Here is a 23,210-nt window from a genome sequence, read left to right as displayed (position 1 = left end):
AATTACAAATAATATTTCCAATCAATTATTTTTAAAAAAATCATACTATATTTTTTGCATATTTAAATTATATTTTTCTATTTAAAATAAACTAGTGTGACGCATAGGTGTTACATCTAGGATATAATCAAATGAGACTTGAATAGAAATATTAAATGCATAATTTAATTTCAATTTCAGTTTTATACTTATATTGATTATTATAATCTCTATTCTACTTCTCCAATTTACATTTCATCAAAAACACTCATAATATATTATATTTAATGGAAATAACATTTAACCATATTATTTAATTTGACTATATATATTATATTCAATAAAAATATTATTTTATTTAATAAAAAGATAATAAATATACTATGTCTAGTAATTACAAAACGTAAGTATTTAATTTATTTGTTTAGTTCGACTATATATTATAGTAATTAATAGATACATTTTAAAGGTTTTTTTGATAGAAGACTTTTTTTTAAGGCAATTGGACAATTAATTTCATTTATAACATATTCATTATAGTATTTATGAAACATACCATTTAATTAAGTTACATCATATTATTAAATATCTCATTCATTAATGTAATAAGTGCTATTAATTAAAATAGGACAGCTGGAAAAGAAACAAGTAGCAAAAAGTCAAAAGCATATTTATTATAAATTAATGGAAAACCTTAATTATATATATATATATATATATATATATATATATATATATATATATATATATATATATATATATAAACTTATTCGGCAGGATTGAAGAAAGGAGTACTTGCTTTAAAATAAATTAAGATGAAGGACATCTCTTCAGTTCTATTCATTTTGTTTGTTCTTTTCATTGGAATTGGTATGTTTTATTTTCCATTTATTCAAACTAGTTTCTAATTAAGCTAACCAAAATTTAAAAATTTTGTTTCTTCCAAATAAGCTTGAGATTAATTTATGGTTTGCTTTTGAATATTGTCTATGTGGCATAGAACATGAAGGGCCATTAAAAGTCATAGAAGCGAAAATTTGTGACATAAAATTGTATAACTACTGCGATCAAAGTTGTTTCACCGATTGCTTCAGGAAATATGGGAAGAAAGTATTACCTCTGTGCAATGAATGGGGTCAATGCATATGCCGTTATCGATGCTAAGTGTTTGACATTTTGTCCAACATCCTTATGAATGCTAGATTATGTAGCAACAACTCTTAATTCAAAAAAAAAATAAAGTTACTCTTTTGTTATTTTTATCTATTCATTTATCTTTTCCTTATTTCTTTTTAGAGTATGACCATTCATTCAATTCATAATTACAATTTAATATGTCACTACTACAAAAAGGATATTTATCGACGGTTAAAACAGACATTTAACGACAATTGTGAACCGTCTTTATATTGAGTGTTGTTAAAAGTTGAAACTTTTAACGACGGTTATAAAATGACCGTTATAGAAAAACCAAACTTTCTAAAACGGTTGTTAACAAAATGATCGTCTTAAAAAGTATCCTTTTTTAGACGGTCTTTACTTGGGACTGTCTTAGAAAAGGTATTTTCAAAGATGGTGTTTACCTAACAACCGTCTTAGATACCCTTTACTTTCTAAGACGGTGTTTACCTAACAACCGTCTTAGAAAGTTCGCTTTCTAAGACGATCCAGATAAGAACCGTCTTAGAAAGTCCTACTTTCTAAGATTAAGTTTGGCTATGGTGATTCTTCCTTTTGGTCTCACACGTGACTTACTCCTGGAGTAATAAATTTATTCTTCCGCATGTGTTTATGTAATTTGTTATTATGGTTAAACTATATATAATATATAATAAATTTATTCTTCCGCATGTATATGTGTATATATGTGAGTAAGTATATATAAAGTGAGATAGTATCATCAATTATGATAAGTACTTGCATCCAATGTTATCAAAATTTTAACATTTTAGTTATCTACATTTTAACATAAAAAATGATGTGGTTTTAGTTCCAATGACTAAAAGCATGTGTTTTATGTAAAAACATAGAGAATAAAAATATATTGAATTTTTATAGAGACTAAAATTGAATTGAGATATTTCAAGAAATCAAAAAGTATATTTGACCCTAAGGTAGATTTAGGGTACTAAAAAGTGGGAAGCTATCATGTTAAAGTTAAACAATAAGCAATTTCTAATTATAAATCTTAAAGAGTTAAGTTTTGAGATGCATACCCTAACATGGAAGCTGAGTCTTGACCACATGAAGCGGGGCATTATTTCCTATCATGAAATTACGTATTTGGGGGACTACACCAATCATAAAACCAACAATATGTGAAACATATAAAAAATTATTTGGAGACTATTAATTTGTAGCAGCATTAAGCTAAAATAAATAAGATTTGAGACATGAGAGAATAAGTACTAGGACTATTACTTTCTAGACCAAAATAACACATTTTACTATTAAGTACTAACAAAAATGGATATAAAAAATCGTAAAAAATTGAAATAATGTACTTTATTAATGTTGCAATGCATGAAACCTTGTGAATTTTAGCCAAGTAAATATCCTAAATCCAAATCCATCATACCAATTCTATGCTATTAAAAGTATCTATGGATCTGATCTAAGACTAGAGGATTCTATGTTAGCAAGTAGGAAGAAAATATAATTAGTGAATGATCAACAGGGAAAACATGATAACAAATTGTTACCTGAAAAATGCAAAACAATGAAAACATACATGGTTACCTAAAAAATACACCTAAAATTAAGAAGTACACCTAACAAACATCTTCCATATTTCCATTTCACGTACTCTCCCACGTAATGTATCTTGAGCATATGTACACATGTAAGAAAATAAAAAAAACTATAAGCTCACACTGCTCTTTTATTAGCTAGTTATTTCGCAGAGATAAATACCTTGCAAGCAATGATGTTTTTTATACTATGGTTCAATTTAATATTATTGTGTATAGTAAGTTTTAAATAAAAACTTTAAGAATCATATACAAGATAATTTTTAATTGATTAATTAATAGTGAAAAATATTACATTGATGGAATTTTTAATTGTTTAAAAGCTTACCTTCTTTTCATTTAATTATTAATTTTAATTTTAATAAAAACAGGATTAAAAAAAAGTGAATCAGTTACTAATTTAGTTTGATAAGGATTAAGGGGTTTGTATCCTATAAAGTGAGCAACTCACTCACGATGATAAATCAACTATCAAAATTATGTATGGATTTGGATCCTCTCTTTTTGTACTTTCAACAGGAAAGGTTCTCTTAAAAAATCATGACCGTTCATTACATATGAAAAACCAAACAAATTTTGTAGTAGCTCTTAGGCCTATGTTACTGGTATTTATAGAGGTAGTAGTATTAGGCAATTTTTTTTTCTTTTGTTAAATAAAAAAGACATTCTCAATATGCTCTATATTGCTGTAAAAAGTTAGTTTTTATTTGGTTAGATTTAGTGTAATTAACTTCTCAGTGTATAGTTCTAATTTAAAAAAAAATATCTGACTAAAGATATCATGAAGAAGCAAGTCTCAATAGTTCAAAGTTCACCTTTCTCAGAAGCAACACAAAACATTGATCTGATGGAGAAGCTTGTAAGGTCCTACAACAAAGAATATATGAGGATGACCATGTTAAAACATGAAGAAAAAGTTAAAAGCCGTTTAAGAATATATATATATATATATTAAAAAATTAAAAGACATTTTCTTCCATACCTATTCCTCATGAATGAATAAAAAATTCAACTTTGAGGAGGAATTCTAATGTAAGCTCCATTGGAACTTGTAGGCCTAGGATCTTCTTCATCAATAGATCCCTTTGCTTCTTGGAAGATGAATGGCAGTGGAATGAAGAAGGAAGAGAGAGAGGAGACGCCACTTCAAGGAGAAGATGAGTCTAGAAGAAGCTCACCACCATAGAAGGCCATGGATAAGAGCTTGGAGGAAGAAAGAGATGAATGAAGGGAGTGGGAGAGAAGAACACGAAATTTTCTACTCTAAAAGAGCTCTGAAATCTGAAGTTTAATATTCAAATGATCAAAATTGTAAAAATGCACACACATGACCTCTATTTATAACCTAAGTGTCACACAAAATTGGAGGGAAATTTGAACTCTATTTCAATTCAAATTTCACTTGAATTTGTGGAGCCAAAATTTCACTAATTATGATTAGTGAATTTTAGTTATGGTTCAGCCCACTAATCCAAGATCAATTCCAAGATTCTCCACTAAGTGTGCTTAGGTATCATGAGGCATGTAAAGCATGAAGGACATGCACAAAGTGTGACTATATGATGTGGCAATGAGGTGTAGTAAGCAAATGCTCACCTCCCCCTCTAAAATTTAATTGGATTGGGCTTCTACCAATTCAATTAAATTTATTTCCAACCACACAATCAAATATTCACTTAGTGCATGTGAAATTACAAAACTACCCCTAATACAAAAACTAGTCTAGGTGTCCTAAAATACAAGGGCTGAAAAATCCTATATTTCTATCATACCCTACCTACATTATGGAGCCCTAAATACAAGGACCAAATATAATGACATCCTAGTCTAATATGTGCAAAGATAATTGGACCTAACCTTGGTAGCCCATGGGCTCAGAAATCTACCTTGAGGTTCATGAGAACCCTAGGGCTTTCTTCAGTAGCTCTAGCCCAATCCTCTTGGAGCCTCTTGCTCATGGCTCTAGTGACTGGTCCCTTCCTAGGGAGGATTGCATCAAATTTCAAGAATATATCCCAACGCAAATTAAAATAGTTATTAAGTTTATCCCTTGAAATAATGTGAATATATCTTTCATCATGCAATGAAAAAATTAAATGATGCCTACAATTTTTTTATCCCTTGCAACAAATGTGGTTAATTAATAATATAAAAAATATTATTATCTTATTAATTTTCAAAAAATTTTCCAGCCAAAAAAAGGTTGTGTTAATAGAAACAAATTAAAAATAAAATAATAATTATGTAATTAAGAAAAAACTAGTAAAGGAAACTTGTTTTTAATTGGTGGAAGTAGTAATAGGAAAGAATGAAGACGTGTTCATTTATGATCTTTTACACAAGAATAAAGACCTATTCATTTATGTAATTAAGAATGAAGTAGTAATAGGAAACTTTGAAATAAAATTGCGCAATTGGCTTCTATTTTAGTAGTGTAAAGCAAAATATGCTAATTGCCAAATTGTGCTAAGAACTATGCTAAACACGTATAATGGGTAAAACCAAAACACTTGCAGGGAACAAAAAAAGAGGACAATCATTAAACACGTATCTAAAATGCATTTCATCAAAATGAAAAATTATGCAATACTCAAAATCCATGCGTGTTATAAAGCCAAACAAAATGAACTTGGAGAGCAATGCAACAAAGTCATGATCAGGCAACTTAGTAAGCATAATAGATTTCAGCAACTATAGGCAAGTCAAATCATAATGATAAATCCACCAAGTAAGCAAGATTACCAAATGAGATTGTCTATTAATTAATAATGGGTCTATGAACACACAATAATTCACACTAAAACATTATTAAACTTAGCTTTTTGGAAATTTTGCACATACCTCATTCCTAGAGTTTTCGTCACGGAGGAAGTCAAAGACTCGTTTAGGAGGAACATGAAGCCAAAAAGAAGTGGCAGCACTGAGAACAATGCCAGGGGGTCTTCCAGGGTCATCATCAGCACTTGTCCCTGAGAGTGTTGTCCATGTGTGAGCAGTGGAAGCACTCACTCCAGCACAAAAGCTTATCACCATTCTTTCAGCCAGCTTCATCATGCTTTTTCTCCCTTCTTGGTTTGTTATCACTATTTATAGCATAGTAAGAAGAATAAAAAAGTTAATTTTAAGATACAAAATTCTCCCCATCAAAGAAAGACTTTAAGGAATGCTACAGTTTTTTTTTTCCTTACAATAACGAAATTTTATTTCTTTATTAAAAAAATGTATTTATTTAAAATTATTTTTTTAAGTTTAAACAAACTCGATCACTTGTTATCATAAGTTAAAATTTATAGAAAAGAACAAAATAATAATATTAGATAATTTATAATTTATCATGTTATTTTTTTTTTCAGATTGTGAACACCTCTATCAGTAACTACAAGTATACAAGTACTGAAAATGTTATCTAATTACAATTTATCATATTAGATCATTTATAATTATATGATAATTTTACTCTTGGCAGTATACAAGTATTAAATTCTTATTATACAAGTGTCTCGTACCTTTGAATAGCCATTTGGCATTTCTTGAATTAGGCAGCCAGAAGGCCTTCTTCTACATCTGGATGAAGGACTTAGGGGCAAATTATCCAAAGAAACATCCACAACATCCCAAGTCCCATTTGCATGTTGCTTACAATACCTTACAAAATAACTCTCACGAGTTCTCACGAGTTGGCACAATTGGTGTAGGTAGTTGTAGTTCTGCTGTCATCTATATGCGCAGGAAAAAAAATGGTTCATTTGCTTCTTTAGCATAACTCCATAGTATGTTAAACAACTTTAACAAATAAAATATGTGCTAATAAATATGTACCACTTGTAAGGCACCATTGTAGTTCCCGACAACCCCTTTTGATAACACTTCTAGAGTCATGGCTCTGGAGACTATACCAAAGAATACTGTGGACCATTGGTTTTAAAAAGAATAAAGAGATTGTTTCTCTTGAATCTTCGCAAAAGGAGAAAAAGAAAATACAAGAGATTGTTTCAGTTTAATAAAGACGTCTCAAATTTAAATACTCAAAGAATTAAATACTCAAAGAAACACATTGTTATCTATATAATTTCTATCTAAACTCAGAACAAAATTGTTTTTGTGTTAAATACTCAAAGAAGCACTTTGTCATCTACATTATTTTTATCTACCTCAAACAAAATTGTTTCTGGTACTGAAAAAAACCATGGAGTTGGGTGTGGCTGTGGAATATGATGATTCCAGCCTCCCAAAAATCTTGTAAAGCAGCAGTACCACACACTGCAAGATATAAACAATGAAACATCACAAACAGAACCTTCCATGATATATAGGTAAATATTTTTCCATATAATCTAACAAGTATTATTATATTTTTTGGTAATTACTAATTAGTAAACTACTAGTACATCCTACTCATTTCTCATTGAGTAATCAATCAATATAAAGAGTAAGAGCCTTTATGGAATTGGGCATTTTGATGATGTTTCCAAATTTGTTTCGCCATGAATCTAAAAGAAAGAATATTTTGCAGAGATTAATTACAAAGAGAATTAGTCGAGGTAAATGACCAAATAAAATGAAAGAAAGCTATATTTAATTTTCTATTTGAATTCTTTTACTAGATACATTTCCATCAGTTAGTGAAGATGCAATAATACTGAACCCAATACTTGTGGTACACTTAAATTACATAAAATGAAACCAGAATTACAGAAGTCCTTATCAAGGAAGGTAATTGATAATAATATAAAATCTGTCCAACCACCATTTTACACTTACATATGTCAACATTCTGTGCAGTAAGGGCCCATTGATTCCCCCACCCCCCACCCCACCCACTCCACTCCACTCCCTCCCTTTTATTCTCTCTCTTTCTTTTTTTTGTATGGGCACACTCACTATTAGAAAATACACTTTCATCATCGATTATTTACGACATACTACATCAATGTTGAAAGTACCGATGTTGAATGTATTATTGTTAACATCGGTTCAAAACCGATGTTAACATAAAAATGTTAACATCGGTTATTTATAAATAACCGATATTAACGTTTGTATGTTAACATCGGTTATATATAAATAACCGATGTTATTAGAAATAACCAACATCGGTTTTTTGAAAAACCGATGTTAAGGTGGATGTTGACATCGGTTTTTCTAAATAACCGATGTTGTTTATTATATTAACATCGGTTTTTATTAATAACTGATTTTTCTTTCAAGTTTTTTTTTATATAAACTTTTTGTTTTTACAATAAACCAAAAATTGTACCTGTAAAATGAAATTTCAGACCCAATTCACAGCAAATAAACATTTTATTTTGCTTTCAAGCAGTTTTAATCACAATAAGCATTGAATAATTGATTTATTATTAACAACTATCAACAAATGAATTCAATGTTCAAATTACATAGGAAATGGCAAAAATGTTAAACCAAAGTAAACTAAGCTAAACTTAATGTCCCTAAATCCTAGCTCTGAGCTCTAACTCAAAGATAATACTGTGCCCAGTGGATTCGCAACGCCTTTAATCTCTTTGGCTCCAATGGTCTAAGATCGTTAAAATACTGCATCATGAAATAAATGATAATAAGTTAATAATGTAATACAAATCATAAAAAAATTGAATTTGTTTGAAATAAATGTACCGCTTCCCAGTTATTCCTGAAACTTCCTAAAATGATGGTGGACATCTAGTGCATGACATAATAGCCGCACTCAGTACTTCCTTTTTGTCTATTACACTAAATACATAATGAAATTTGGATATTAATTAAACAATTAGTGTACAGACACATAAGAAGTATATATAAGTAGAAGTTGTATGTAAATGACGTACCTTGATGACAATCCACCTAGCAGGAGCCTTTGATTTAGGCCGTGGAGCATCATCAAGACCTTTTAAAGCACTGTTCCAGACGAGTAACAATTAAAAAGTGGTGTTGTTGAGGTATTTGAATGCAAATGCATTGAAAATAACACTGACTTGTTAATTATCCCCTTATGGTAGTTGTTTGGCCTGTTATGCAATGAACAAAACCAGACAACTAGGTGTTCCTTGGGCATGATGACCACCATCTGCCAGTGTCCGCTGCAGTGGAGATGAATATGGGTTAGTATATTAGTAAACATTAATTAAATTAAGTTATTTTGTGTGACTTACCCATTTAGGTAGGCTCCAAGGTAGACATCGTGTTTTGAACTCTGCATCCAACTCTTTATGTAACTTTCAGTCTCAAATTGCGATTGCCCAGACCTCTGAATGGAATGTGGCTCGAGGAATCCATAGATATCATAATTTCGCGCTCGCATACTTGTTTCAGTCAGATGCATGTTTATGTTAAATCAAAGTTAAATATTTATGAATTGAAAGCAATAAGTTAGGTAATTAAAAGTAATCTAAAATGACTTATAGAACCCACAATTGTAACACTGATATGCTGAGACATTGACCACCGTGTGCGATTTCGGAGAGGTCTTCGTGCTTTATGTAGAGCAGGAAGTCTGTATTAAAGACCCCGAACACGGTGGCATCCCATGTAACCTGGTAAGGCCTCAAGAAAAGCTCTGGGATGGTCAATGTCATCAGATAAAGCGAATCATCGAACTCCGAATCCAGCTTTTGAGGTGGTTTTGCCGGAGACACAACTAGCTGTTCATGAAACAGTTAAATGGCCTAATTTGAGGCACACTGAATGAATTAATTCAAAAAGAAGAAACATATAGTAAGAGTAAAGTACCTGTTGTGATAAAGACTTGACTAGATGTGTCGGCCAAGCAAGGAAGGTGTGAATTACCTACCCCACTAAGGAAACCTCATCAGTGGGTACAGGAACTAGAGCATCTGGATCTTTAACCTCCTCCAAACCCACCTTTACTTGGCCAGACAACAAAGGAGTGTTATGAACAATAGTGAATCTCTCATAAACTCTCCCCAGGGCAACCAGGCGGGCAAGATTTGCTTCGATGTACAAGCCGCACCTATCTGAGTCATCTGTCTCAGGATCATTTCCTGAGGGATCAACACAACTCTCCTTTGTGCTTACTCGAGGACCTGAGGGACCAACCAGATGCTCCGGAGGCAGTGCAAGTCCCTGAGATTGCATTTGGGACTGAAACTGGGACTGCATCTGGCTGAACGATGCCATGAGCTGTCAAGTGACTTTTTATGTAATCGACTCCTCTAGTTGGTCCTTGATTTGTTGGGTCAGCTGTTGCAATTCTTCAGGAGGCAGTGAGGAAGAGCTGTGGGACGTCCATGGAGCCGATCCAAAGTATTGCTTGATGGTGACCCCGGCTCCAGCAGCACGAACACGTCTAGGATGCTTTGGACGTCCAATAACAGTAGTGAGAACATCCTGATGTCCATGGGGGACGAAGGATCCCTGTGTCGCCTGCTCCTCAAAGGAATCCTGTACAGAAAACGCACAGTTGTACATGACATTCACAAAATATTGAAATATAATTCTAATGGTTAGTTGAAAATGACTTACGATCTTCTCAACGATTTCCTTTGCGGCCTCAGTCGTTATATCCCTTGTTTTCTTGGTGTGGGCCATCTTCCACTTCACGTGGCGTCTGACAGGGGATGGAGGGTCGATGACGCCATCAATGCTTCCTGACTGTGCAGTTTCCTCTAGCTTCTTCTCGATCTTCTCAGCCAGCAGCTTCTGCTCCAAATATTCATAACCCCACAAGACAAAACATGGGGGGCAGTGTTCTGTTTCTGGATCGCCTGTGTCTTTTTCCGCACATCCTGCAAAAATAAAACAATAATCTTTCAAATTGCTAGAATGAATTATAACAAGTTAATGTTTTTTGAAAAACAACTTAAATGGCAAGGTACATACCTCCCAAGAAGGGTCTCTACGAGTTTGACAAAACTAGGCCCATTTTTGCTTGCTTATGACATATTTCTCACAGACAGTGTCATCCACACCATCCTGATCAGCTGTAAGGGCCCATTTCCTCGTGAGGTATGATTTAAACGGCCTCCATCTCTTGTCGACACTCTGAAGAAACTTCTTTTTTGTCCTACTGTCAGAAGCCTATGGGATTTCAAATTCCGCCTGACAATAACAAATAAGGTTTATTTGTTACAATAATGTATTTTTTGGCTATTAATTAAAGAACATTGATCGAGGTCGTACCCGAATCAAATAAACATTAAAATGTAGTAACTAGGAAGTGATCCTAGGTCGTTTCCCAATGAGCAATGATAAACCAAATGTTCATAACAAATAGTAGGAAAATAGTAATGAATTGGGGGGGGGGGGGGTTGTTTGCTTTTGTAAATTAAACAGCAAATGAATGTGAATTATAAAATATCAGAATTAAAACACGTTGCTTCCCCTTGATTCACAAGCAAGTCTCGTATCCTAGGTTACGCGAGTGTATCCTTTATCAGTTCAACCACTTAATCCAACCCTAAATTAAATTACTAAGCGAAATTTAACATAAGACATTCATTATGTGATTAAGCAACACATACACCAATTAATCATAAATGATCATTAAGCATGAACGTAATTAAGCGCAGAGACAATTAATCAAGCACTAAGCATGCATGAATTAATAGCAACAAATTCAAAGTAATTAGTGAAGAGGAAAAACTGAACAGAATTTAAGAGTAATAATGGAACCTCAAAAAGAACTGTGCTTGATCCTCAAGAGAAAGCAACACTGGAGACTTAGCCTTCCATTAATCAATAGAGAACGAAATTATAGATTGAAGAACGGAATTTTATTGCTAAAACGAAAAGTCAAAACTGGAATTGCAAAACGAAAAAGTGTCTAAGAAAAGCCTAAAACTAAAAACGAAAACAGGAGGGAGAGAAGAGAGAGAGAGAGAAGGGCCTAAACTAGAACCTTGGTGCTGTTATATAGTTTTTCCAGCCCCAAAGCTTACAAATCTGTTTTAAATCCAAGCCTATAAATAAAATAAAATCAAATCTAGATAAGATAAGATAAGATCTAGATGAAATAATATCTAGATGAGATCAAATCTAAATAATATCTAGATAAGATAAGATAAAATAAGATCTAATTTTGTAGAATAAAATAGTTTGCCCTCTTCAAGTCCAAGCCCAATTCTGGATTCAAGCCCAATGCTTCATTAATTCCTGAAATTAGATTAAAAACATCAAATTAGCTGAATGGGCCCAAATAATAAAACTGCCTAATTAATTTGATCAATACTTAAAATGGTGCAAAAAGGGTTAAGAAATAGGAGGAAATAATGGCACATCAAAACCCCCCATACTTAGCCTTTTGAACTCCAGGGCAAAATGAAATAAAAAACAAAATCCAAGGATATCAAAGAGAGACAAACAAAAACATTTACATATTTCTCAATGAACATCAAGGAATGAAAGGAATGGGTAACATCTAACATGAAGAGATCCAAAGAGTCAAGACATTCGTGAAAATCATCCCAGCAACCCAATCATGGCAAAATAGTAAATCAACTCAAGAATGAAAAGTGATAAAGCCTCACAAGATATACACTCTATCTCTCAAGTGTCTAGACTACTATTTACCCTCAAAGCACCCATGAAAACCAACACCACATAAACTTGGCAAGATTCTACAATTGGCAATCAACCCATAAACACAAGCACATGAGGATCAAAAGGTCTTTTAAGGTTGTAATAGGGCCAAGGACAAGGTAGGGAAAAATATGGAATAAGTAGCTAAATCCCAAAGGAATAGAGGAGCAATGGGGAATAAGTGCATATTAAGAAAAAATAAGAAAACCTAAAGATAAAATTTAAACATAAAGAGTAGAACCAAGAGTCTCATCATTCTTTTTCTATTTAAGATCTTATTCACTCAACTTTATTGCTTTTTTTTTCTTTTTTTTTTCGAATTGATTCAACTTGAAACTTGAATTTTTTTTTTTTTTGCATTTTTTTTAAACAATAACATTTGAGAACTAGCGTATGATTCAGCAGCATGTCCAACATTTAACCCATATACAATGTACATCAGTATGGCCCAAAAATGCATCATGAAGCATAGCCAACAAAACATGTTATCCAACAAAACCCCCCCACACTTATTCCCAAAACAATTCCAAAGTTCAAAAATTCCTTAAGGGTAAGGTGATGTCATGGTTTTTCACTTAAGGCTTGTAGTGAGCTTCAAAACAAGGAAAGGGAAACAGGGCTCAAAAGGGCTATCAAAGGAATTAATTCAAGGTAGGTCCATTTGGCTAGAGGCTTATAAGAACAAAATTGCCTAAATCATTTCCAAATATGCATGTGAATTAGGAAGCATCAACAAGAATCAAGCCAAGGCTATTGTGCAAGCAATCAATGGGGCAAAACACACCAAAAGATTATGATGATGGATGGCTCAAATTCTCACAAAGGTAAACTTATCACTTTCAAATTGAGCTTTCAAAACTATCATGACATGTAGAGGAAAAACAAGGATGTCAAATCACAAAATGTCAAGAGACTTTTATTTTTAGAACAATTACCCATTTCTTGAACAGATCCTATAATTCAAAGAAAAATATGCAAAGTTGTACATGCAAACAGAATTGACCTAAAATATTAAACTAGAAACCCAAAAAAACTAACAAAATTAACAAATTTAACACAACTAACAAAATTAACAAAACCCACAAAACTAGCAAAATCAAAGAACACTCCCCCCATACTTAAACAACACATTGTCCTCAATGTAGCACAAGTAATTAAAAGCAAGTAAATCATCAAATAGAATCGGACAAATGTAATAAAAGTAAATGAGGAGATAGGAAAAGAAGTAAGCTGAAGTAAGGAGATCTTTTGAGCAAGGACAACCCCCAATGTGTAATTGGATGCATCGCACATTAGCTCAAATGGGGTTGTCCAATCAGGTGCCTGAATGGTAGGGGTGGTAGTCAGTGCTCTTTTGAGGCAATGAAAGGCCTCTTTGCATTTATCATTAAAGTCAAACTCCACCTCCTTTTGCAACAAGTTGGATAGTGGAAGGGCTACCTTGCTAAAATCTCTTATGAAGCGCCTGTAGAATCTTGCATGACCAAGAAAAGATCGCACCTCTCGCACGCAAGAGGGGTATGGCAATTGTGAAATAACAAAAAATTTTGCAGGATCTACTTCAATGCCTTTATTGAAAATAATGTGGCCTAAAACTATACCTTGCTCAACCATAAAATGACATTTTTCAAAATTTAGAACAAGGTTAGTTTCAGTGCATCTATTAGAAACCTTTTCCAGACTATCCAAACAAATATCAAAAGAGGATCCATATACAGTGAAATCATCCATAAACACCTCTATGCAATTTTCTAAAACATCACTAAAAATACTAATCATGCACCGCTGGAAGGTACCAGGGGCATTGCACAAGCCGAAAGACATCCTCCTATAGGCAAAAGTGCTGAAGGGGAAGGTGAATGTGGTCTTTTCCTGATCCTCAGGAGCAATAGTGATTTGCATATAACCAGAAAAACCATAAAGGAAACAGTAGTGAGATTTACTTGCCAGGCGTTCAAGCATATGGTCAATGAATGGCAGTGGAAAATGGTCCTTTTTGGTAACCTGGTTCAGCCTCCTATAGTCGATGCAGACTCTCCAACTGTTCTGCACCCGAGTAGGAATCAACTCCTCCTTCTTATTTTTTATCACGGTGAGGCCGATTTTCTTCGGAACTACCTGGACGGGACTCACCCATTGGTTGTTGAAGATAGGATAAATGATTCCAGCTTGCTTGGTTACCTCCTTCTTCACTACATCAAGAATTACCGGGTTGAGTCTTCTCTGTGGCTGTCTTACTGGTTTAGCCCCATCCTTTAAATTTATCCGATGCATACATGTGGATGGGCTAATACCAGGAATGTCCGCCAGGGTCCAGCCTATAACCTTCTTATGCTTCTTGAGAATTGATAACGGCTTCTCCTCTTGCTCATCATCCAAGTAAGCATATTTTAAATTTGATGGCAGAGGCTTCAATTCTGGTGTGGGCGGCTGGATAGTGGTAGAAAGAGATGATTTCTCAGCCTGTACCTCATAAAGAAAGTCAAAGGTAGATGTACTTCCTGAAACATGGTTAGTTCTATCTGACTCTAGAAAATCAATCTCAAGAGGTAAAACATCACCAGACATGTAATCAATATCAATTTCAGATTCACTCTCAGTATCAAATTCAGACATATGATCAAGTACAAATTCAGATTCAATGCATGAAGAGTGACAGGCATGCAGATTAGAATGAAGCATCAATCATGTATTCATCAACAATATGGTCAATTATTTCAGCGCGAAATACAAAAAGATCTTCAGATGGGTGTTTCATAGCATCAAGAATATTAAAATGAATAGTTATATCACCAAACTCCATAGATAGTGTGCCTGCATATACATCTATCTTAGTTCTAGCAGTTTTCATAAAAGGTCTGCCTAGAATGATGGGAACTGATCCTTTAGAAAATTCCTCCTCCATATTTAAAATATAAAAATCAACAGGGAAAATTAGTTCACTAACTCTAACTAAGACATCCTCTAAGAAACCAGTAGGATAGGCAACACTTCTATTAGCTAAATGAATTACCACATCAGTTGACTGCAAAGGACCTAGAGATAGAGAATTAAAAATAGACAGAGGCATAACACTAACAGAAGCTCCTAAATCTAGCATGGCATTGTCAAACTTACTGTCCCCTATAATACAAGGTATGCTGAATGTACCTGGATCTTAACATTTTTCAGGGATTTGGGGAACAAATTTACCAATCAATGCGGAGACATTTCTGCCCATACTAATTCTTTCACTTCCTTTAAGCTTCCACTTATTAGTGCACAACTCCTTCAAGAATTTAGCATATCTTGGAATTTGCTTTATTGCATCCAGCAGAGGTATGTTTACCTCTACTTTTCTAAATGTTTCCAAGATCTCCTTCTCTGCCTCTTCCATTTTTTTGTTGGAAATTGCTCTTGGAGGGAATGGAAGAAGGATATGCTGCTTCTCTTTAGATTCACCTGCATAGAAATTCTTAGGTAACTTACTCTTTAAATTTTTGTCATCATCTTTTTCTGGAGTAGAGTGAAGTTGGGCAGGTTCATTTGTGGATGAGGAAGATGTTGCTGGTTGAGGTCCTTGACACTGCTTTCCCGACCTCAATGTAATGGCACTCATATTTTTGGGATTCTGGACAGATTGAGAAGGTAATCTGTCAGAATTCTGGGACTGTTGTGTGGAAGCAAAGCTTCATGATGAATAAAAAATGATTCAAAGGTGTTTTGATGATAACAACGATGACAACAAAAGATGATGACAAAGGTGATGAACAAAAAGCTCAAAAGATCAAAGAACAACTCAAGTGAATCAAAAAACAACTCAAGTGAATCAAAGAACATCTCAAGTGAATCAAGAACAAGTCAAGAGTTCAAGAATCAAGAAGAATTCAAGACTCAAGAAGAAAGCCTACAATCAAGAATCAAGATTCAAGATTCAATATCTCAAGATCTCAAGAATCAAGATCAAGATTCAAGACTCAAGATTCAACAATGAAGAAAAAACTCAATCAAGATAAGTATTAAAAAGTTTTTTCAAAACTTTGAATAGCACATGAGTTTTTGAAAAAACCTTTACCAAAGAGTTTTTACTCTCTGGTAATCGATTACCATATTGTTGTAATCGATTACCAGTAGCAAAATGAGTTTGAAAAAGTTTTCAAACTGAATTTACAACGTTCCAAATATTTTCAAAAGGCTGTAATCAATTACAATGTTTTGGTAATCGATTACCAGTGTCCTTGAACATTGAAATTCAAATTTAAATGTGAAGAGTCACATTGTTTCACTCAAAAGCTTTGTATAATCGATTACACTTATTTGGTAATCGATTACCAGAGTTTGTTTCTGAAAAATCTAAAGATGTAACTCTTCAAAAAGGTTTTGACTTTTTCAAATGGGTTTTAAGTTTTTCTAAAAGTTATAACTCTTTTGAATGGCCTTCTTGACCAGACATGAAGAGTCTATAAAAGCAAGGCTTTGTTTTGCATTTTCAATCAATCTTTCTAACAACAATCTTGAATACTTTTCCAATCATTTTCATTACAATCCTTTACAAGCCTTGAATCTCTTTGAACTTCTTCTTTGTACCAAAAGCTTTCTGAAGTTTTCTGGTTTTCTAAACCTTGAAAACTTGTGCTATTCATCTTTTCATTCTCTTCTCCCTTTGCCAAAAAGAATTCGCCAAGGACTAACCGCCTGAATTCTTTTTGTGTCTCTCTTCTTCCTTTTTTTAAAAAAGAACAAAGGACTAACCGTCTGAATTCTTTTGTGTCTCCCTTCTCCCTTGTCAAAGAATTCAACATGACACAGTCTGAGAATTCTTTTGATTCTTCCCATTCCCTAATACAAAAGCGTTCAAAGGTTTAACCGCCTGAGAATTCTTGTGTATCCCCATTCACAAAGTATCAAAGGTTTAACAGCCTGAGATCTTTCTCTTAACACATTGGAGGGTACATCCTTTGTGGTACAAGTAGAGGGTACATCTACTTGGGTTTGACTGAGAACAAGAGAGGGTACATCTCTTGTGGATTAGTTCTAGTGGAGGGTACATCCACTAGGGTTTCAAAGAGAACAAGGGAGGGTACATCCCTTGTGGATCTTTGCTTGTAAAAGGATTTTTACAAGGTTGAAAGAAATCTCAAGGACCGCAGGTCGCTTGGGGACTGGAGGTAGGCACGGGTTGTTGCCAAACTAGTATAAAAACTCTTGTGTGTTTGTTTCCTTCTTCCCTACTCTTTTACTTTCCATTGTGCATTTAATTTCCGCTTTTACTTTCTGTTAAGTTTCTCTTCTACTCCATATTTTCTTAACAACATAAGTAAAAGCCTTAAAAGAGTAATTTTTTAATTGGTAAAGGTTTAGGAATAATTAATTCAACCCCCCTTCTTAATTATTCTGAGGCCACTCGATCCAACATGTTGTTGATTTAACTGTGTAGCCAATTGTCCCATCTGATTAGTTAAGCTCTAAATGGAGGCTCTAGTCTCTTGTTGAAACTGCATGTTTTGCATAGTCATTTGCCTCACAAGTTCTTCAAGGGAAGGTTGCGGAGGGGCCTCGACTGTTTGTTGTTTCTAGGGCTGTTGTTGTTGTTGCTGCTGGATTGGTGGAGCAACGTATGGTCTGCTTGGGCCAGCAACATTTTGAAAATAAGGTTGTTGTTGTTGTTACTACTGTTGTGAAGAATTCGACCATCTAAGGTTGGGATGATTCTTCCACCCGGGATTGTATTTGTTGCTGGAGAGGTCATAATTGTTTTGTTGTGGCTGATTTTGCTGTTGAGGTTGAGGAGGTCTATTGTAGATGTTTGCGACATAAGCTTCAGGCTGTTCAATTGCTTCAGATTGTTGCACAAAAGGGTAAAGGTCTATGTGGTGGTCGGCAGAGGAGCATAAACCACAGAGTCTGGCGACAACTGCAGATTTTTTATTCACGGCCAGTTGGGTTACCAGGTTAACCAAGGCATCTAGTTTACCTTCAAGCTTCTTAGTCTCGGCTGATGAAGATGAATTCGTGGCTACTTCATGCACTCCTCTAATGACAATGGCATCACTTCTGGCACTAAATTGCTGGGAGTTTGAAGCCATCTTCTCAATTAAATTTCCGGCTTCAGCAGGGGTCATGTCTCCAAGGGCTCCACCACTGGCAGCATCTATCATATTTCTCTCCATGTTACTGAGTCCTTCATAAAAATATTGGAGGAGAAGCGGCTTATAAATCTAGTGGTGAAGGCAACTGGCACATAGTTTCTTAAATCTCTCCCAGTATTCATATAAGCTCTCTCCACTGAGTTGTATAATGCCTGAAATATCTTTTCTAATTGTCGTGGTCCTGGAAGCAGGGAAAATTTTTTCTAAGAATACTCTCTTGAGGTCATCCCAGCTCGTGATGGACCATGGAGCAAGGTAATAAAGCCAGTCCTTTGCCACTCCCTCTAAAGAAAGAGGAAAGGCCTTCAAAAATATGTGATCCTCCTGGACATCTGGGGGTTTCATGGTGGAGCAGACAATATGGAATTCTTTCAGATGTTTGTGTGGGTCTTCACCTGCAAGGCCATGAAACTTTGGAAGCAAGTGGATCAGTCCAGTTTTAAGAACATATGGGACATCCTCATCAGGGTATTGGATGTACAAGCTTTCGTAGGTGAAATCAGGTGCAGCCATTTCCCTTAGAGTCCTCTTACGGGGTGGAGGTTGTGCCATGTTCTCAGAATGTTCAAAATCAGAATGTTCAAAACTATAATGCTCAAAATCACCAATAACAGAAAACTCAAAATGCTCAAAAGGTACAAAATGATGTCTAACTAATCTATGAAATGTCCTATCTATCTCAGGATCAAAGGGTTGTAAGTCAGATGGATTGTCTCTAGTCATACACTATATTCAGCATGCAACTAGTTGCCTTCTTATGCAAGTAACAGTGTAGGTTTGAACTACAGCTACCATTAAATGATATCCAAATGACTTGAAATTTTTGTGAGCAACCTTATAAAATTATTAGAAGATAGCACAAAAAATTTTAAACGAAAATTCAAAGTCTAACTATAGAAGCTAAAAATGATAAGTTAAGAAAAATAAGAGAATAATACTTGGAAAATAAAAAACTTTTGACAGAATCGCAATTTTTGGAAGGAGACCTCAGCCAGCCTATGGCGGGTTGCCATGGCATGCGAAATTTTTTTCTACCCCAAATACATATATAATAATAGCGATTTTGATATCCGGAGCAAAAGTTATGGCCGTTTGAAGTTTTGACAAAAATCAAATTTGCTACTTTTTTGGAACTTTCAAATCTGACCAAACTAAGGGCTCCAACTATTTTTCCCACAAAATATGGATCAAAAGAAGTGACCACAAAAAAATTCATCCAAAAATAACAACTCTAGCTACAAAAACAAAAAAATCCCAATTAATTCAGCAAGGGTGGTCTCTAAAATCCGTCGCTAAGGGATTTCCACTACTACCCTTTTTCCAGTTCAACAAAAGTGGTCGCTAAATCCGTCGCAAAACACTTTTCACAGCAAACACAAAAACTGAAATAGGGGAAGCGTTGAACAAAAAAATTAAAACAAAACACCACACTAAACAAAATAACAAGACACTAAACAATACTAACACAACACTAACACAACACGAAAGAATTAAACACTAACACGACACTAGCTATTATGAACTTTTGGACACTGCTCCCTAGCAACGGTGCCAAATTTGATCGACGCCGTACCCGAATCAAATAAACATTAAAATGTAGTAACTAGGAAGTGATCCTAGGTTGTTTCCCAATGAGCAATGATAAACCAAATGTTCATAACAGATAGTAGGAAAATAGTAATGAATTGGGGGGGGGGGGTTGTTTGCTTTTGTAAATTAAACAACAAATGAATGTGAATTATAAAATATCAGAATTAAAACACGTTGCTTCCCCTTGATTCACAAGCAAGTCTCGTATCCTAGGTTACGAGAGTGTATCCTTTATCAGTTCAACCACTTAATCCAACCCTAAATTAAATTACTAAGTGAAATTTAACATAAGGCATTCATTATGTGATTAAGCAACACATACACCAATTAATCATAAACGACCATTAAGCATGAACGTAATTAAGCGCAGAGACAATTAATCAATCACTAAGAATGCATGAATTAATAGCAACAAATTCAGAGTAATTAGTGAAGAGGAAAAACTGAATAGAATTTAACAGTAATAATGGAACCTCAAAGAGAACTGTGCTTGATCCTCAAGAGAAAGCAACGCTGGAGACTTAGCCTTCCATTAATCAATAGAGAACGAAATTATAGATTGAAGAATGGAATTTTATTGCTAAAACGAAAAGTCAAAACTGGAATTGCAAAACGAAAAAGTGTCTAAGAAAAGCCTAAAACTGAAAACAAAAATAGGAGAGAGAGAAGAAAGAGAGAGAGAGAGAGAAGGGCCTAAACTAGAACTTGGTGCTGTTATATAGTTTTTTCATCCCCAAAGCTTACAAATATGTTTTAAATCCAAGCCCATAAATAAAATCAAATCAAATCTAGATAAGATAAGATAAGATCTAGATGAGATCAAATCTAAATAATATCTAGATAAGATAAGATAAGATCTAATTTTGTAGAATAAAATAGTCTGCCCTCTTCAAGTCCAAGCCCAATTTTGGATTCAAGCCCAATGCTTCATTAATTCCTGAAATTAGATTAAAAACATCAAATTAGCTGAATGGGCCCAAATAATAAAACTGCCTAATTAATTTGACAATTAAGAATAATCAATACTTAAAATGGTGCAAAAAGGGTTAAGAAATAGGAGGAAATAATGGCACATCAAACATCAAATAAGAAATGAAAAATACCTGAATATCCTCCCAAATCAAGTCCTTTTGAGCAGTAGGGACCTCTTTCCAGTTCTCGTACATGACGTCCACCCTATCACGCGCCACAATCCCCAAATATGTTCTTAATTTCTTCATGTGGGGACCGTCGGCCTTGTTGGTAGCAGGATCAACATGGACCACAGGTATCTCAACACCAGGTGGTCTAGTAGACAAGGATCGTAGACATGAGGCTTTGCGTGTTCGCTTCACGGCAGACGGCGAAGCTTATGTGTCAGAAGGAGGAGGAGGCGAGGCTGGTGGAGAAGCCATAATCCTTTATCTGATAGGGAATCTGTTCCTGTTGAAAATAAAGGCTGTGAAGAGATTGCACAAACTTCAAATATGGCAAATTTAGAAACATAAAACTGAAGTTGGCCTACCAAATGATGAGATTAAAGATGCTGTAGCTAGTGAATTATAAATCAAGGGCAACAAAGAGAGAACTCAAACACAGAAGGAAAAATTATCAAATGAAGAAGTTAGTGCCACAGATAAGGGAAACAAAGAGAGCACTGAAACACACAAGGAAAAATTATCAAATGAAGAAGTTAGTGCCACAAATGAGGGTAGTGCAGAGAATAACATCAAAAGAAACTATAATGAAGTCAGTAAATTTGAAGATAAGGACAAAGAACAAAGCATACAAAATTCAAAAATGAAAACTGAGGGTGGTTCAGAGAATAATGTCAAGAACAAAGATGTTGAAGATGGTGACTTAAAAAAAAGCATACAAACTTCAAATGTATAAAATTTATCAGATAAAGCTGCATGATAAAGGGTATAGTGTGGATAGTAATATCACTGAACAGGCAAATATAGCGAAGACTTGTTATTTAGACTTCAAATAGTGCTCTTGTGCTGAATCTCTCTTTACTTGTAGAAAAGGATTTCAATTTTGCTGTAACTGACAACATGTGCTGATTTTTCTTTTTGTTTAAGCTCTAATATCATTCATTGGTTGCTCTTATATTTTCCTTTCTCATGGTTACTTATCCTTTCTTGTGCAGTTTTTTTTTCCACTCCTAGCTATTCACTTTATGAAGCTGAATCTTTTCACATTTGAGCTGCTTTCACATGCAGCGTTATTATTTTCCCATTGGTTAAATTTATATAATGTCCCACTGCAGAAAAGCATGTATTAATAGTTAGCCTATTTAGAAGGAAGAGCCCTAGATTCACCGCATTGCATAGATAATATATCATATAATGGTGCTTTGGTCAAAGCAATAATATCAACACATAAATATAATTTTCTTTATTGACAAATTTACAATTTAGCTAGTTTTCAAATTGTACTTGAACTTATTGTTAGTTTATTACAATTTAGCTAACTTAGCTTCCTGCTCATCTCCCATTGATACACTTCCGTGAACTGTTCTTCAAAATTGTATTGCCATGTTGAAGTTAAAAGGGTTTGAATAAGATGTATTCTACTAAGATTTTATGTATTTTAGGTTTATGTGAGGGTGGGTTAACACAGGAGCTGGATGAATGCCTTGTGTGTATATAGTTGTAATATGTTTAGAAGCTTCAGAAAGAAGGACATTTTACTCCTAAAAATATATTATTGATGCCTACTATTTAGGCATTTCTACTCACGATCCAAGCATCCTTACTAATTCTTATTGTTTATCTGTTGTTGCTTCTTATATTTTCTAAATTAGAGAAACAAATAAAAAAAATTGCCTAAATAATTCAATATTGCATGCCTGCAACTTGGAATTCAAGTGAATTGCATATCCTCTTTTGAGGATAAGAGGATAAGAGTGAGGTGCTTTTTAATTGTGGTTCCATAAGAATCAGTGGAACCTCAAAATGGCTCGATATTGGTGTTTGGAGATGATGTCAAGAGCCACACATGTCTAGGATAATCTTTGTTAGCAATTGAGGTTTTTGTTTATCTGCTTCTATATATATATAAACATTTCGTTTTGCTTTAGGCGGCCTTATTAGTTTTTCTCATTAATTGGTTTTGAGGACATGTGAATCAGACTTTCGAGTCTGATCTTTTGCCTTTCTCATGCTAAAATCCAGGGTCCTATCATTTTTAATGAATTCACTCTTGTTATAAAAATAAATTAATCAATTAGGTTGGCTGTTATAGT

General features: G+C 34.1%; 1 long non-coding RNA gene and 1 other non-coding gene across 2 annotated transcripts; both read left to right on the top strand.

Moving 5' to 3' along the window:
• The first annotated feature begins 750 nt into the window (after positions 1-750).
• Positions 751-1,245, top strand: LOC114386998. Its single transcript, XR_003661208.1, has 2 exons — positions 751-849; positions 980-1,245. It is a non-coding gene; the product is annotated as an uncharacterized LOC114386998 (long non-coding RNA).
• A 17,212-nt stretch (positions 1,246-18,457) lies between these two features.
• LOC114388833 lies at positions 18,458-18,565 on the top strand. Its single transcript, XR_003661623.1, has one exon. It is a non-coding gene; the product is annotated as a small nucleolar RNA R71 (small nucleolar RNA).
• Positions 18,566-23,210: the final 4,645 nt, after the last annotated feature.

The sequence above is a fragment of the Glycine soja genome, chromosome 15 (genome assembly GCF_004193775.1).
Source record: "Glycine soja cultivar W05 chromosome 15, ASM419377v2, whole genome shotgun sequence".
Lineage (NCBI taxonomy): Eukaryota > Viridiplantae > Streptophyta > Magnoliopsida > Fabales > Fabaceae > Glycine > Glycine soja.
Note: the sequence above shows the minus strand (reverse complement) of the source record. Positions and strands in the feature narration are given on the sequence as shown.